The following is a 17,024-nucleotide window of genomic DNA, read 5'->3' as shown; positions in this document are numbered from 1 at the left end:
GTCGTAATTATGAACCATGACTGCTGTAGCTATTAATTGAATTATTAGGCATCCTTTCCTCACCAGCTGTTTCTGGCTGAGGCTCTGAGATGCGCTGAAGAGCTCAGGACCTGAAAAAGCCCAGCTAACAAATAAAACCTGAACTATGGCCCGCCGCAGACCATCCATCCCCCAAAACATCTACCTCGACAATACAATCTTCTACTTAGGGATTTTGATGTCAAAGCCCACAGAGATGGCAGATGCCTTTTCAGTGACTGTGCAGATAACTTTCCTGCTGTTTTATTTTTTGGTTTTATTGCATGAGCAATTATACTCTTGCAGGGACAGGGAGAGAAATGGTTTGGAAAGGTTTTTTTTTGGGGGGAGGTAAAAATTAAATTAATGTAAAATCCAGTTTTTTTTTTTTTCTCTCTGCCATGCATTTGCCTTCCCTTCTTATTCCTTCAAGTCCAACTTATTTATCGTGGTCTGAACCAGAGTAGGAAGAGAAAAAAACCAATTCTGATAGCAATGTGGTCAGCATCCCTTAGAGCATCTTGACTGTCTGCCAAGGGTCCCTTCCATCGTGTAACAAGGAAATAAGGATTGAAGAGCCGCCCTTAAACTTCTGAAGTGAAAAAAATGCCTGTGGCAACCTGTGTGCCCAAGCTGGCTGCTCGGCCTCTCTGCAAGGCTCTTTCACTTGAGGAAAGTACCTTGAAAGGTGTCCACGTATTGAGCTGTTAATGCCTGGATGGGTTTCACCTCCCTGCTTACCTCCTGCCACTTCCACTGAAGTTTCTGTTGAGGACAGGATACCCAATGAGGGCTTCTTTTGACTGTTTTAATGCCTACCTGGGAAGGGTTGCTGGATGCAAAGGCTTGAGCTGATCTCTGGAAGCTCTAGATACTGAGTCCTACTATCCCTTAGAATCATAGAATCATAGAATCATTGAGGTTGGAAAAGACCTCTAAGATCATCGAGTCCAACCGTCAACCCAACACCACCATCCCTTGCCCTGGTACTTCAGCTTCTATGCTTGTATGTCGACGACGTTATTGGCCTGTCTGCCAGGTTGCCTTGTGCCTTAAGGAGCTTCATACAGCCCATAACTTACTGTGGATTAATTGGGATGGAAAGGGAGCAGTACGCTCCGATAGTGGATGTGGCAGCCCGTGGCCATTACACGAGGCCGTGCTGGGACAGCTGGGCTGGTACCCCCACTGTTCAGATCGTGGCCCTGTCTCTCGATGTCGAGTGAGATATGGGAATAAATTAATGCCATATGAGAAACAAAGACTGTAACTTGTTAGCCCATGGGGAAACAATTTTATTCCCATTAATCATCGTGGGGAGCACTAATGAAAGACCAGCCAATTATCTGGTACAGCAGTTTTAAAAGATAAGAAAGATGATGATATACCAGGATCTGAGCTGCAGGGGTGGGATGTTGCTGTGATCTCCTCCTCTCTTTTTTCCCCCTGTTGTTTGCATAGCTTCATGGGTTGGGTTCTCCTCCTGCATCTCCGATTCACAGCAAGGGGCTAAACTGTTGGGAAAGCGCCGTTGCCTGTCTGTCTGGATCATCCATGAGTTGGAGGTGGGTTTTATGGGTTGCAGCACAGTGCCTAGTAGACGAAAACCAGCATAAAGTGGAAATAATTGATCTCCTTTCCCACCCCGCTCTGTGCAGGGAGGAGGCGGTGGCACATCCATGGAACGCTGGTGCATGCGGAGCCCTGCCTCTGCAGTCGCACCTTTTCTCCCTTAGCTGCAGAAATCAACACTTGCACCCAAGGAGGCCAGTCCTGGTGCTCACAGCATTTTTGGCTCCTCTATAAAGAACCTTGTTTTTATGCCAATAAAAGCAACTTTGAGCAGTTAATTCTTTTTAAAACTTGTGGACAGTTGAGGGAGTAATGAATATATATATATAAGTCCTCTGGACATGTTAAATCTGTAGTAGTGTGTGGGAGAGCTTAAACTCTGCTGTTACTTATCACGGAGGGTGGATTGTGACTTGACCTATGTCAAGGAAAGACATTCCTTTGCTCTGTGAGAAAGTTGGTGCGGGTTCATTGAATGCAGCCTTTATACCTTGGTACGATGCAGGTTGTGCCTGATTTTGGGCTGAAGCAAATGACTGCCTTAGTCTCTTCTGCAGCAGGCGAGAGGTGGTGTGCGGTTTCGATAAGAGTATCTTTTGGAATGCTGTTGTTGACACTGTGGGCAGTGCCTGTGTCATGATCTATTCTTGTGCTTGGAAATGTTTTTTATTAGCCTGTATCCTAGATGTGAAGCCAAAAGCCATGTTGTTTGTTGTCTATAAAATCCCAGGCTGCAAAACAGTGACGCTTTGGGAATTATTTCCCTGCATGCTTCCCCTAACTGTTTTCTCATGCACAGTATCTGTCTGGTCCATCCATCTCCTGGCCAAAACAGTGGCTTTATCTCCAGCTCATGAAATACCTATGCTGGGTCGAGGAAGGAGATTCTGTGAAAGCAGGTTGCTCATGCAAGATGTCCAATGTCATTGTGGCAGGTTGACCATGGCTGGATGCCAGGTGCCCACCAAAGCCGCTCTATCACTCCCCTCCTCAACTGGACAGGGGAGAGAAAATATAACGAAAGGCTCGTGGGTCGAGGTAAGGACAGGGAGAGATCACTCAGCAATTACCGTCACGGGCAAAACAGGCTCGACTTGGGGAAATTAGTTTAATTTATTACCAATCAAATCAGAGTAGGATAATGAGAAATAAAACCAAATCTTAAAAACACCTTCCCCCCACCCCTCCCTTCTTCCTGGGCTCAACTTCACTCCCGATTTTCTCTACCTCCTCCCCCCCGAGCGGCACAGGGGGACGGGGAATGGGGGTTGGGGTCAGTTCATCACACATTGTCTTTGCCGCTCCTTCCTCCTCAGGGGGAGGATTCCTCACGCTCTTCCCCTGCTCCAGCGTGGGCTCCTCTCTCCACGGGTCCACAGGTCCTGCCAGGAGCCTGCTCCAGCACGGGCTTCCCACAGGGTCACAGCCTCCTTCGGGCATCCACCTGCTCCAGCATGGGGTCCTCCACGGGCTGCAGGTGGATATCTGCTCCACCGTGGACCTCCATGGGCTGCAGGGGGACAGCCTGCCTCACCAAGGTCTTCACCACGGGCTGCAGGGGCATCTCTGCTCTGGTGCCTGGAGCACCTCCTCCCCCTCCTTCTTCCCTGACCTTGGTGTCTGCAGAGTTGTTTCTCTCACATATTCTCACTCCTCTCTTCTCCAGCTGCAATTGCTGTTGCACAGATTCTTTTTTTCCCCCTTCTTAAATACGTTGTCCCAAAGGCGCTACCACCGTCGCTGATGGGCTCGGCCTTGGCCAGCGGCGGGTCCATCTTGGAGCCGGGTGGCATTGGCTCTATCAGACATGGGGGAAGCTTCCAGCAGCTTCTCACAGAAACCGCCCCTGTAGCCCCCCCGCTGCCAAAGCCTTGCCACGCAAACCCAATACAGTCATGTAGGAGAGCTGTAAGATTAGCGCTTTTGCTTGGCATGTTTTACAACCAATGAGCAGTGAACCAGGAGAAGTCTTGAACATTGACCATCTGGGTTATTTTCAGTGTGAGCTCTTTTGAATTTCCAGGAAATGTCCTCTTCAGGTTACCTTCTTAAAGGAGAGTGGAAAGTCAGGCTGGTTGTTGTCCTGCTTTGAAAAAACTCTCAAGTACGGCAAGGTAGAGAAACAGCAGTATGGCAGACTTGCTATTTCTGGAACGCCTTCCATTGGAGGAATTGAAGTGCTCTAATCAATGTGCAGCTCTTGAGGAGAGGGATAATTATTCCCATTTTTACAGAGTGAGAATATGAGAGAGATTAAAATGTCTTTTTCTGAAATTGCAAACAATTATATGGCAAGGAAATGAACTGAGCTTTCCCTCTAAAGAAGTCCTTCCTCCCAGCGTGCTTTGGTTGTCTTCAGGGGCACCCACTGGGCATCCCAGCAGAAATGTTAAGTTTGCTCTGATTTTGGAAAGGTGAATCGGGAATGTCCCTCCCTCGGGGGCCCAGTATCTCATCTCAATTGCGATGTCCCCTGCTCATTGTGTGTCTTTATGCTTCTGCCGCAGATGATCATATGGTAATAAATGAAGAGAAGAAAAATAGATTTATTTGGACAGTGCCATTATCTTGGGATTTGAACAGTTCACGTGCCGGCTTGCCATTGGAAAGCAGCAGGAGACAAAGCAGTTGCAATGCCTTTTTCAACACATGCATGGAGCAATCGGACTGTCGCTCCTGCTTAAAACAGGATGGAAACGACTTAATTCTCTTGTCTGCAAGTTGGCTGCTTGCATTTTAGTCATGGTGATGGGTACTGAAAGGAAATAGTTGCAGGAGAATCTCATGGCTTCCCTCTAGACAAGCGTGGCAGAGTTGTTCGTATATAATTTGACTTTGCTATGCCAGAATTATAAACATCACAGGAAATGCCCAATTGCAACAACAGCGTTGCATGATTTGTCAGAGCTGCTGGAAGGTGGAAAGGGGACCTTGCATAAGTCAGATCTTCACCTTCTTTGCTGCAGCTTTTATTAGGCAATAATTTTTGCTTATTGTCATCGTCATTTTTGTGCCTTCCGGACAGCGATTTCTGAATAACGCAAGCATTTAGATACCTACTGCTTTATAGCTTTCCTTGCTGCTGTCCTCAGCTAGAGGCCAGCTGACCCATCAGGCAGGATAGCTGGATAGTCCGCCCTTGCAAATGCCTTTTTAAGCTGCCGTTGCCTGTCACTTGTGACACTGATGGAGGGAGAAGAAGGAGCCTATGCTCCATTTCCACGTGGGGAGATAGAATCATAGAATCATTGAGGTTGGAAAAGACCTCTAAGATCATCGAGTCCAACCATCAACCCAACACCACCAGGCCCACTAAACCATGTCCCTAAGTGCCTCATCTACACGTCTTTTAAATACCTCCAGGGATGGGGACTCCACCACTTCCCTGGGCAGCCTGTTCCAATGTTTCACCACTCTTTCAGTACAGAAATTTTTCCTCACGTCCAATCTAAACCTCCCCTGGCACAACTTGAGGCCATTTCCTCTCGTCCTATCGCTTGTTACTTGGGAGAAGAGACCGACCCCACCTCACTACAACCTCCTTTCAGGTGGTTGTAGAGAGCGATGAGGTCTCCCCTCAGCCTCCTTTTCTCCAGGCTAAACAACCCCAGTTCCCTCAGCCGCTCCTCAGCAGACTTGTTCTCCAGACCCCTCACCAGCCTCGTTGCCCTTCTCTGGACACGCTCCAGCACCTCGACGTCCTTCTTGGAGTGAGGGGCCCAAAACTGAACACAGTATTCGAGGTGCGGCCTCACCAGTGCCGAGTACAGGGGCACGATCACTTCCCTGCTCCTGCTGGCCACACTATTGCTGATACAGGCCAGGATGCCATTGGCCTTCTTGGCCGCCTGGGCACACTGCTGGCTCATGTTCAGCCAGCTGTCGACCAACACCCCCAGGTCCTTTTCCAACAGGCAGCTTTCCAGCCCCTCTTCCCCAAGCCTGTAGCGCTGCATGGGGTTGTTGTGGCCGAAGTGCAGGACCCGGCACTTGTCCTTGTTGAACCTCATACAGTTGGCCTGGGCAGATGTTCTGGTTTGCCCTTTGGCACCACTTCTGTTGATGCTCCTGGTTTAGCTTGCTCGTTCTGCATCTGCTGGTGTGGGCGTGGCCCTCTCTGCAGGTGGACCAAAATGACCGCTGCGAGACAAGCTTGGCTTTGGGGATGGCAGGTCTCACATGCATAGCCTGTCACCTTGTGTGGAGGTACAACGTGTTGGTATCTGCTGTTCATATAAAGCAGGGAGCCAAGCAAGATTGTCCTAGACCCGAATTGAGTCTAATCTGGGGTGTAACACAGGAGTCCTTTCATATTGCCACTGCCAGGGTGAGCTTCCTGGTCATTTTGTGAACATCTGGTCCTGCTCTCTGTGCATCTCTCCTTTGACTCCTTCTCCTTTCAAGTTGAAGGCTGTTTGTCTTTCCTTTTGAGGGAAGGTGGAAGACCTCATATTGATCTCAGGAATGGCACCTATTGCCTCTTTTACGGTCCGGTTTTTGTCTTCCAGCACTGCCTGGTGATGCTCTCGCCCTTTCAACCAGCAAATAAATCCTTGGGGGTGTTATTTTTGGGCCAAGCATCATGACAAAGTAGCATTTTTAGAGTTTGGTTTGCAGACATTTGCTGCCAAGAGTAAGATGCAAGGGAAAGAAATTGTCCAAGGAATAAGCTTACTGGCTGTTTCTTCTCCCAGTCCAATCCTTTGCCCTTGAATCTATTTGACATCGGTATCAGACTATTTGGGATAGGACTATTTGCTCTGAACCAGAGCACTTTACAACAGAGTTCCTGTAAACACTCCTGAAATACAGTAATTCCCTTTAAATAGGGATAAATATTCAGTATTTATCCTATCCACCATTCTGCCTAATGAAAGCCATGCTTATTAAACTCGTAAACACGGAACAGGAAAGAGCGGGAGGCACGTCAGAGCCTGGGATTAGACTGAGCTGGACAAACTGCAAAAGCAGTCTGGGGCCAGGACAGAAATAGGATCAGCAAAGGCAAATGCGGAGCTATTTCCTCTGGCATTGAGCGATCTGTTGGGATGCAAGGTGGCTGGGCCACAGCTTTGCTGAAGGTGTCTGGGGGTTTTAATGACTACAACCTTTTCTAGGCCTGGCAGAGGACCCATCTAGCCAAATGTCTTATTTCCAACAGGAGCCAGAAGCAGACAGCTAGGGAAAGACCTTCCAAAACCCCCAGAATGTGCACAAAATGATCCTCCTTCTGGTAATCAGTTTTTCTGAGATTACTTGAGTAAGAGGTGGTACTGAGACCATTACATTTAATAGCCTTCATCGGCTCTATTCTTTAGTTAACTTACATAGTCCTTTTTTTTTTTTTTTTTAATTAAACCTATTTTTAATCTTAAAACCCATTGCCCCAGGATGTTGGTGCTTTAATTAAAGTGAACCATAAGCTAAGTGCAAGTCAACAACATCACGTGCCTGTGAAAAGGGCTGTCATGAGACTGGGATGTGTTAGCAGGAATAACATCCTCAGGAGGCATCGAGGATGCAGTCCTCCTGCTGCTTGACGCTGATGAGAGCTCAGCGGGGATGCTGTGCCCAGCAAGGTGTTCCACTTCAGACAAGGCTTGGACCTCATCCACTTGGTCTGTGCAAGAGCGATGGGCTGTATTGTTGTTTTGGTTTTTTTTCTAGATGAGCCTCATCAGTAGAGACTGAAAGAGCTGGACCTATTTAGACTAGAAAAGATAGCTGCCTCCCCTCGGCCTCCAAATATGCAAAGTGCTTGGTAAAGAGAAAGGGAATAGTGCATCATTAGCATCAGTAATAGCTTTATAAGGCACCAAAGAGGACTCTGGTGCGATACTCGAATCCTTCCGTTAGCATTGTCAGAAGCACTGGGTATCGCTGCTTGGGAAAGATACAGTAGATTAAAAACACGCTGTCAGGAGCTGTAAAAGTGGAGTAAACCCCTATCGCTCTGTCCTGTTTTCTCATGAATCAGAGGCTCCCTAAGGGATTTTTGTTCACCTCTGTGCTGAATGAAAGAGGGAAGATGTAATTGCAGGAGGCAGAGCTGGTCCAGGACATTATTATTGCTGCAGAAAGTCCCCTGGGGCCACTAATAGCCAAGAAAGCCCTGGCTCCAGCTGTGCACCGTCTCTGGAACAGCACAGGAATTCCTGTCACAGCACCATTGAGAGTTCCCAGCATTTTTTTGTGGCGATTGTAGCTGCTGGGATACAGTTAGATGTTGCCTCTGTTCAATGAAGTATACCTAGAGAGAAACTGGTCCTTCCTAATGGCAGAGCGTGGGGGGAAGGAGGGGAAGGCAACTATGGGTTGTCCCTTAGTTTGGATACCTTTATCCCTTTGCTTGCTAGCTGGGCAAGAGAAACTGCCCGATTGCTCCTCAGCTTTGCAAGGCTGCAAGCCCTGAAGCCTGGAGGGAATTAGCGGTCCTGCCTGACTACCCTTTCTGGTTGTGTTTTTGGAGGCTGGGAGCCGAGGTGTTTTACAAAGTGTAATAATGTTATTTTTAGAGATTTGGCTCTCTTTTTGTTGCATCTGTTGATCTACAGTTCAATTACGGCAGCCCCAGCAGGAACACATATTTCAATAATATGTTCTCTGCCACTTTCTTTGACCTGCTAAATTGAATTGTAAATGGAGCATATCACAGCTCAGAAATCTCATTCATGGCCTTCTCTAACAAGGTGTGCAGAGAGCTATTAGCCTAGTCTTTGCAAGAGTCAAATAAGATATGTCTGAGGTGTGCAATGACTTACTTCAGGAAGCATCTGGTTAACTATCGAAGCCTCAGCAGCCAGAGCAGTAGGAATGTTTTTTCCTCCTTACTTCAGACCCATTCTCTGTTAGACCCAGTTTCTTCCTTTTTCTTCCCATTTATTTATCGGCAGTTGTCTCTTATGCAAGACCGCAGCGTGTTACCTAGGAGTAGCGAATCAGCCAAAACCTTTGCAGTGTTTGAAGTGGCCAGACTGGCTCAAGTTGATTGTGTTGACAGATTTATCCTTCCAATCAGTCCATCTCCTGCCTGGAGAGGGCTGTAGCAAATGGAAAAAGTCCCATGCCTTATGAGATTTGAAGTACTAAGCAAAGACAGGGAGAAGAGAGAAAGCTGAGGATGAAGAGTAAAAAGCAAGAGCTGGGGAATGTGTTCAAGTGGAGTTTTGCACCAGATGTTCACGGTCTTGTTTGGTAGATGGAGAGATAATGAAGCCTTTGGACAGGTTACAAAGTACCATGAGAGCTGACTGATGCACTGTGGAGTCCTGCAGGCTGCTGCCTGCTCTCTCTTGGGTTCACGAGTCTTAAATCCAACAGAAGGATGAAAGCTTGATCCCTCTGCAGCCTCTTTAAGGTGAGGGAATTGAAGCCCAGGCGCCTTGATTCTGTTCCCAATGTACATAAGGTCTGGTAGGTCAACATCTGCTAGTCAAGTATATTGATTTGCTCACTTAAAGTCTTCAAATCCTTGGCGTGCAAGGCACTTTCCCTTTATTATATCCCTCTGCAATATGAGATTCAGCTATTGGATGTACTTCTGGCAGTGAAGGCTGATTGCATCCTGGGCTGTAATAGTGACAGTGCAGCCAGCAGCTTGAGGGATGTGGGTTTTCCTCTCTACTGACCCCTGAGAGACCACGTCTGAGCACTGGGTTTGGTTTGGGGCTCCCCAAAACCAGGCAGGCAATAACAGACAGACTCCAAAATGGTTGGGCCTGGAGCCTGGGACATACGAGGAGAAGCTGAGAGCTGGGGTTGTGCAGCAGGAGAAGGAGGGGATCTTGCTGCTCTCTGCAACTATCTAAGGAGCGGTTGTAGAGAAAATGGAGCTGGGCAAGAGGCAATGGACACAAGCTGTATCAAGGGAAATTCCAGTTAGACAGTAGGAAAGTTTCTCTCCATGAGGGTGGTCAAACCCTGGAGCAGGACCCAGAGGAGGGTGGGAATTTCCATCCTTGGAGACATTCAAACCTTGCTGGGACATTGCCCTGAGCAACCTGACCCGAGTTGGCCCTGCTTTGAGCGGGAGTTTAGAGCAGAGCCTGCCAGAGGCCCCTTGCTGCCTCAGTTATTTTATCTTTAAATATTTATTGGGGTCTACATTTGATCTTTGACACTGATCAGAGCTAATGAGCTCAAAATCGACCGGGATGGAAAATTGTTCACATCTATAGTACGCAAATCGCTGTTTTAAGGACTATGCATTCACATACCATGAGTTGTTAATGAAAATTTGTAACTTCACTGTAGGAACTGAAGTATTGTACCCATTGACAAAATGCTCCAGCTGATATTTGTTCTTTTTTATCCGCGGTTCCTGGTTCTAATGGGTGCAGCTGGGAGATGTAGTCATCTTTCATCTTCAGAGATGATTTAATAACTTGCTTGAAAAAGGTTTTCTTTTGTTTGTTCGAATGGGGTCCAATTGGGTAATCCGGAAATGAAGAATCATGCCTTCAATTTTTCTTTTGTATTCACTGGATAAATGTTACTTGCCTCCTTTCCGCTCTGAGCTAATACTGATAAATGCCTGCAGGAAATTGATTCTTGAAAATGTCAGAAAATAGTGTAGTGAAGACTCATTAGTAAACTCTTCAGGTCGTTTAAATTCACTCCCGGATACAATGAAAACACACTTGAGTAATGGTGGTGCTCCAGTTTGAGTCCAGCTCTTGTATTTGCTCTTGAGGTAGAGAGTGGTTATTTAGGACTATGTGGCCTTGATCCTTCAACAGAATCCATTCATTTGCTAAAGGCAGGTGCAGGCCTGGACCGGTGGATATTTAGGGACACAAGGATGGCGTGCACTGCAGGAAGATAAAATACCTCTTCTGTCGTGCTGCATTTGCAAGTTTGAGGGCCTGGTTGTCTTGGATGTCTTTGCGAATGCTGTCTCAGCGTGGCGATTTATGGTGTCTTATGGGAAAATGATAAATATCTTACGGCAGGGAGATGGAGATGAGATTCATCCACAGGTTGCTTGGCTGCTCTGGTGAATATAGCTTAGCTCTCCTGAAAGCTCTGCGTCTAAACTGGTAGGTGCTTTCTTCTGGGGTGAAGGCTTGAATTTAAAAGGAGTGATGAGAGAAGGAACGTTTAGATGTGTAGTGATGGGGCCAAGGACAGAGGAGGGGTTCAGGGAGACCTCACCATAGCCCAAGGGAAGCCAGTGGGCATCTGGACATCTGGTCTGTGTGGAGCTATGGAGGTACTAACATAACTTGCTTGACGTTACTGCTTGCTCTAGTGGTTTTGATGTTCTTCTAACAAAATTGAGTAACCCTGGTTTGCTCCTGGATGATGTCCTTAGAATTGTAAACAGATCTGACCAGGGTGTATTAATTCAATGAAGCAGTCTAAAATAGCTGTTGTCTAGAGATCCTAGTGCTGGCAGGGCAGAACTGATGTAGGATGTTTTTTTCCGACTATGGATGTGACCTGTGACGGGGAGAAGTCTGAAGCCAACAGAGCATGGACCCAAGGCTGAGTTGCATGCAAATAAAAAGCAAATGAGATTGGTGGCTAGGGTTATGGTAGCAGGCTGGTGTTCAAGAGGCTGAGGTCTGTCCCTGTCACCTGCCCCTATCCTCAGCATGTCACATCACCCCTCCAGACTTCTGGGTTTTCCCCTTTGACTTTTCCATATTGCCCAGTGTGGTGGGTTGACACTGGCTGCCCACCAAAGCCGCTCTATCACTCCCCCTCCTCAGCGGGACAGGGGAGAGAAAACATAATGGAAGGCTCGTGGGTCAAGGTAAGGACAGGGAGAGATCACTCAGCAATTACCGTCACGGGCAAAACAGGCTCGACTTGGAGGAAAAAAAAAATTAATTTATTACCAATCAAATCAGAGTAGGGTAATGAGAAATAAAACCAAATCTTAAAAACACCTTCCCCCCACCCCTCCCTTCTTCCTGGGCTCAACTTCACTCCTGATTTTCTCTATGTCCTTCCCCCCCGGGCGGTGCAGGGGGACGGGGAATGGGGGTTGGGGTCAGTTCATCACACGTTGTCTCTGCCGCTCCTTCCTCCTCAGGGGGAGGGCTCCTCACACTCTTCTCCTGCTCCAGCGTGGGGTCCCTCCCACGGGAGACAGTCCTCCAGGAACTTCTCCAACGTGAGTCCTTCCCACAGGCTGCAGTTCTTCACGAACTGCTCCAGCGTGGGTCCCTTCCATGGGGTGCAGTCCTTCAGGAACAGACAGCTCCAGTGTGGGTCCCTTCCACGGGGTCACAAGTCCTGCCAGCAAACCTGCTCCAGCGTGGGCTCCTCTCTCCACGGGTCCACAGGTCCTGCCAGGAGCCTGCTCCAGCACGGGCTTCCCACGGGGTCACAGCCTCCTTCAGGCATCCACCTGCTCCGGCGTGGGGTCCTCCACGGGCTGCAGGTGGATATCTGCTCCACCGTGGACCTCCATGGGCTGCAGGGGGACAGCCTGCCTCACCAAGGTCTTCACCACGGGCTGCAGGGGCATCTCTGCTCTGGTGCCTGGAGCACCTCCTCCCCCTCCTTCTTCCCTGACCTTGGTGTCTGCAGAGTTGTTTCTCTCACATATTCTCACTCCTCTCTTCTCCAGCTGCAATTGCTGTTGTGCAGATTTTTTTTTTCCCTTTCTTAAATATGTTTGTTATCCCAGAGGCGCTACCACCGTCGCTGATGGGCTCGGCCTTGGCCAGCGGGGGGTCCATCTTGGAGCCGGGTGGTGTTGGCTCTGTCGGACATGGGGGAAGCTTCCAGCAGCTTCTCACAGAAACCACCCCTGTAGCCCCCCCACCAAAACCTTGCCATGCAAACCCAATATACCCAGTTTGCAGCTGCAGTTGTTCCAGCAGCATGGTTGGATGGGTGGAACTGGAGAAAGATGCCTACGTTTGATTTTTTTTTTTTTTAATATGTGTGTGTGTGTATGTGTGGTCAGATCCACATTCTGTTGTTCTCCATCTGCTTGTGCATGTCCTGACCGATGTGCTGCCAGGTTTTGGGAGGACTCAGTCTCTCTGGGGTTTCCTCTGACCAGAAATTCCAGCCTCAAGCTGAGATGCCCTCCAGCAAGAAATTGCTTTAAAATGGTATACTTCCTATAAAAGGCTTCCATTTTTCACAACTTTAATTTTTCCGACAAAAAAAGAAAAGGGGGGAGGGGGAAGACATTGTCAAAAGGCTTCTTCCTGCTCTAGTTTGATTTTTATTTACTTATTTAATTATTTTTAATGAATGAACAGGAGCTTTACTGTGTTCAGGAGACAGAGAATGGGTAGGGTCTGCCATGAAGACTGAAAGCCACGAATTCCCAGAGGCGCTTTGACTTGAACAAGAGCCCTCTTCATGTCGGATGACCGGCGATTCCAGAAACCAGTCTGTCCCTCCGATTGCTCCTTCGTTTCTAGCTGGGGAGCGCAAGCTATGGTGGGAGAGGATCTCCAGCAGGCACATCTGCCACCTCGTATGGCACGCCGTGGTCCTGGCTCGAGTGGTGGTATTTGCAGAGATGCTGGAGGGAGCAGACTGAAAGTTGAGACTGTTTAGCTCCCCTTGTACACAAAGTTGTTGTGAAAACCCTCTCTGGTCACGGGGACTGGAGGTGGAACATGTTTCTATTAATGTTGGTCGAAAGAGACCCACGGGTTGGATGGTGGGGAGATATTTCACACCATCTAGTTGTAGGTGTTGAAAGCGAGAAGATGGTTTCAGGGGCTCTTTATATAGCCAACAAAGAGGGCCAGCTTCCTCCAGAGCAAATTTTTAGATCATTTAATCAGAACCTTTTTTTTGGAGCAAACCTCTGGTTGACTGTACGTGGAGACCACTATAGCCTCACATGTGTAGATAATAATTCTTGTCCAGGGTAGCTATAGATAAATACACTTGCTATTTTTTCAGTATGGAGCGACTTCCTTCCACATTTTTTTCAGTAGCTGGTTATATTTATTAGAAACAGGCTTAATGTGTCTGATCACAGAAACCTCTGACCAGAACACAGATCCTATCAGCAGGCGAAAAGGAAAAATAACTTCAACTAACTTGTTAGGTTGGATTACTCTGCACGATGTTTATTGTAACTCGGTGTTAATGTGGAGAAGTGAGTCAGATGTTTTTATGGCTCTGGTTTGCACTGACTTTTTCCAAACGTGGGACCATAGACCACTCAGTTTTTGGATTTGGAAAGCCAACTATTTTAAGAGGAAGGTTGAAAAATACCTATTTAAAAGGAGGAAGGGGATCTCTGAACAGTTTTGGCAGAATAAACCTCGGTTCTGCTCGAAGTAGCCATGAGACAAGGAGGGAGTTCACTCTGCCAAAGCATTTAATGATGAGTGATTTCCTGGTGCTGTGTGAAATATAAATTAACAGCCAAGAGGAATACAGAATTGAAAGGAAACTCAGCTTATCCACTTTCCTGAAATAATGAATCTAGCAATAGAAGATTTTTGGTTCGAAGCCAGAGTGCAGGGAAGTGAGTTGGAGTTTTTTCTATTGATTTTAGTGGGCTCGTCTGATCCTTTTTGCTGCCCTTCAGCCTCCCCGCCGTCACGCTGTCTTTCCGGTCGGTAGCAAACGCTACCCGTCTTTCCTGTCTCTGCTCTTCAAATGAAGGTTGGGTCTTTACATAGTGGTCTGTGGAGAAGGGCTTTTTTTTTTTTCCTCCTTGCTCTGTGGTTTAGGGTTTTTGGCTTCTCTTTGTAAATGATAGTGATCTTTCTTGATTTGAGGCCCTCCGTGCTAAGAGAGCTTTAAGTCTGAAGGCAATCAATAGTTGTTTATTTTTCTATCTTTTTTTTTTTTCCATTTTGCTGTTTGAGCCCCTTTTTCAACGAACTGTCTTCTGTTTTATTGAATTTTTGTTAAAAGACGAAGGCACCTATAGAGTCGACTCACTTGAATTGTGAATGCAGGTTTGTTCTTCCCTTCTTTTAAGCCCCCTTACGCTCTCTGTGAAGGGTTTTCATGGGGCGTTGTGAAGAAGAAAATTACGGTACCCCACTTGCCGCACTCGTCTGACTTAACCTTCTTCCACAAAACAGTATGTTGTTTCCTCTGACTGGTCTCAGTGGTGGCTTAGTGTAAAGTTGTTAACGTTTTCTGGCTTTTAGTCTTTTAAAGAAAATATCTTTTAATCAGGAAAAGAAATCTGCTTTGTTGTGCATCTCCTCTCTTCCAAGTGACCACAACCTCACCCCTATTTCATAGAATCATTAAGGTTGGAAGAGACCTCTAAGATCATCGAGTCCAACCGTCAACCCAACACCACCATGCCCACTAAACCATGTCCCTCAGCGCCTCATCTACACGTCTTTTAAATACCTCCAGGGATGGGGACTCCACCACTTCCCTGGGCAGCCTGTTCCAATGTTTAACCACTCTTCCAGTAAAGAAATTTTTCCTCACGTCCAATCTAAACCTCCCCTGGCGCAACTTGAAGCCATTTTTAAGGCTCTTTAGGTGAAATCCTTCTCGCTGTGGCTTCAGCTGCTCTGGGAGAGCTTTGGGGACCTACTGCTGCAGAGGGTTTGATGTGAGGATCTGTGCAATCCTCACAGTTGGATGTGAATCGGAAGGGGGACTGTAAAAAACGTCTGTTTCCATCCGTGAGCTGCCATGATTATCTGTACTGGTATAAACTGGGGCAAGCTCCCAGCAGCATTGCAGCAGTGGCATTTGACTTCCTTCACCGGAGAGCTTCTAGGGATGCACAAGTTGGAAGGGACCCAACTTCGCCCACGCTGAATGATTGCTGGACCGTTGTTTGCTATGAGCTAATCCGTGTAGGAATGGAGCCCTAATCCATCCAGCACTGGCATTTCCTCTTATCCATTCACAGTTCAAAGCAGGCTTCTCTCTTTCCAGTTCATTTTGAAACTCTACGTTGTTTCTGGGTGCCAGAGAGGATGCTGGAGGCGGTGGGTTTGCTTTAGAGGGCCTCCTGCAGTTTTATCCCAAGGCCAGGAGATGTAGGCGCATCTCAAGGATGCAAGTCCTGCTGCTCGCTTGGGATGAGCTGACAGAGGTCTCCAGCCACCACTGCAGGTGGAGGAGGGTGTTTCAGGACCAGTGTTGACTGGGGTGACTCTAGCAACTTCAGTGAAGCAAAATGTTTATGCTTTGCTTCACCCATGGGCTGCCAGCAAATCAGCTGGCTCTAGCCTTAGCTTTTCTTGGCTTTAATGGAGCAGATCTCGAGCCAATGCGGCCTCCTCCTCCAGCTGGGTGCAAAGGAGGAGCGAGGGGGGCAGCTTAGCTCATTGCACAGCATTTTGGTGACCTTTGGGAATAAACCTGGCAGTAAATAAGCAATTTAACGTGGTCTCACATGTTGCACCCCTCTGTTTTGCCTGCATGCCCCAGACAAGGCTTGGGACATACTTTCTGGTAGACCCAGCTTAATTATAAAAATATTTAAACCTCAGGAAGAGGGGCAAGTGTAAATGCAGTGATAGCCACTTCTGATCAATGGAGTCTCACCCTGGGCAATCTTGATTTTAAGATCTTAAATGTTCTTTCTCTGTTCTGAGCCCAAATCACACACTATTTAGATCCTGACGCTGTGCTGATCTGCTTTTTGGGAAGATAATGGGCAATTTGGTGATCTAAAGGCTCAATAAGGGTTCATCAAGTAAATTATCAAATGGACATGGTTCTGTCCTCTCTAGAGCAGCACAGTGTTGAGTTGCGTTCACCCCATAATTCATCAGGGAATAGCTGTGGCAGACAAATGCGCATTAGCTCTGCGCGTGGCTAGAGGATCGCTTTCTAGTGACAGCCGGGATACCTTCTCCAGAGAAACTTTTTAAAAAGCATGGATTTGTTGGTTGAAGAATTTCTTTGGTTTACAAATGGTATCACACTAAGAGATGTCTTCCAGCATACGTGCGATCAGCTAGAGTGTAGAAAGGGGTGAGAAATCTCATCGCTTCTAATATAGCAAGTTTGACTAAATTGAAATAGTCCCTGTAGGAGGGGTAGGTGGGAGTGTGTATGTAGATGAACTTCATAATATCTCCTACAGATATTACAGGAAATAAAATAATCTTCCTGAGCCTCTCTGCTTTGCTGCGCCACCTGTGCTGGATGGTAAATAACGCTGCGACATTCGTCTGTGTTGGGGATTGCAGCAGAAGAGGCTGGCGCAGACTTCAGTTAACCAAAACTAATCCCCAAATGGGAAAATCTCTTCTGTGCTCTGTGATACGAAGTTCAGGGCTGTTTTTAACAAGTTAGATTAAAACTCGCAGCACAAGAGCAGGCAAAATGCACGAGCCAACTTCACAGTTGAATCTCAAGCTGGCTCTTTCTGTGGCAATTTCATTCAATTTTTTTTTTTTTTTTTTTGCCATCATCCATTACTTTGGAGTTGGTTATGCTCTCACCTGACATAGGGTGGGGATTGGGGATGCACAAAAGTTGTGCAGAATGTGGATGAAATGCTGATATTT

At 47.2% G+C, this 17,024-nt stretch overlaps 1 protein-coding gene across 6 annotated transcripts in view; it reads left to right on the top strand.

The window, feature by feature from the left end:
* GDPD5 (glycerophosphodiester phosphodiesterase domain containing 5) overlaps positions 1-17,024 on the top strand; it is a 188,674-nt gene that overhangs the window by 113,304 nt on the left and 58,346 nt on the right. The window lies entirely within an intron of this gene.

This window comes from Aptenodytes patagonicus, chromosome 1, assembly GCF_965638725.1.
Source record: "Aptenodytes patagonicus chromosome 1, bAptPat1.pri.cur, whole genome shotgun sequence".
Taxonomy (NCBI): Eukaryota; Metazoa; Chordata; class Aves; order Sphenisciformes; family Spheniscidae; genus Aptenodytes; species Aptenodytes patagonicus.
This window is presented reverse-complemented; position numbering and strand designations above follow the sequence as displayed.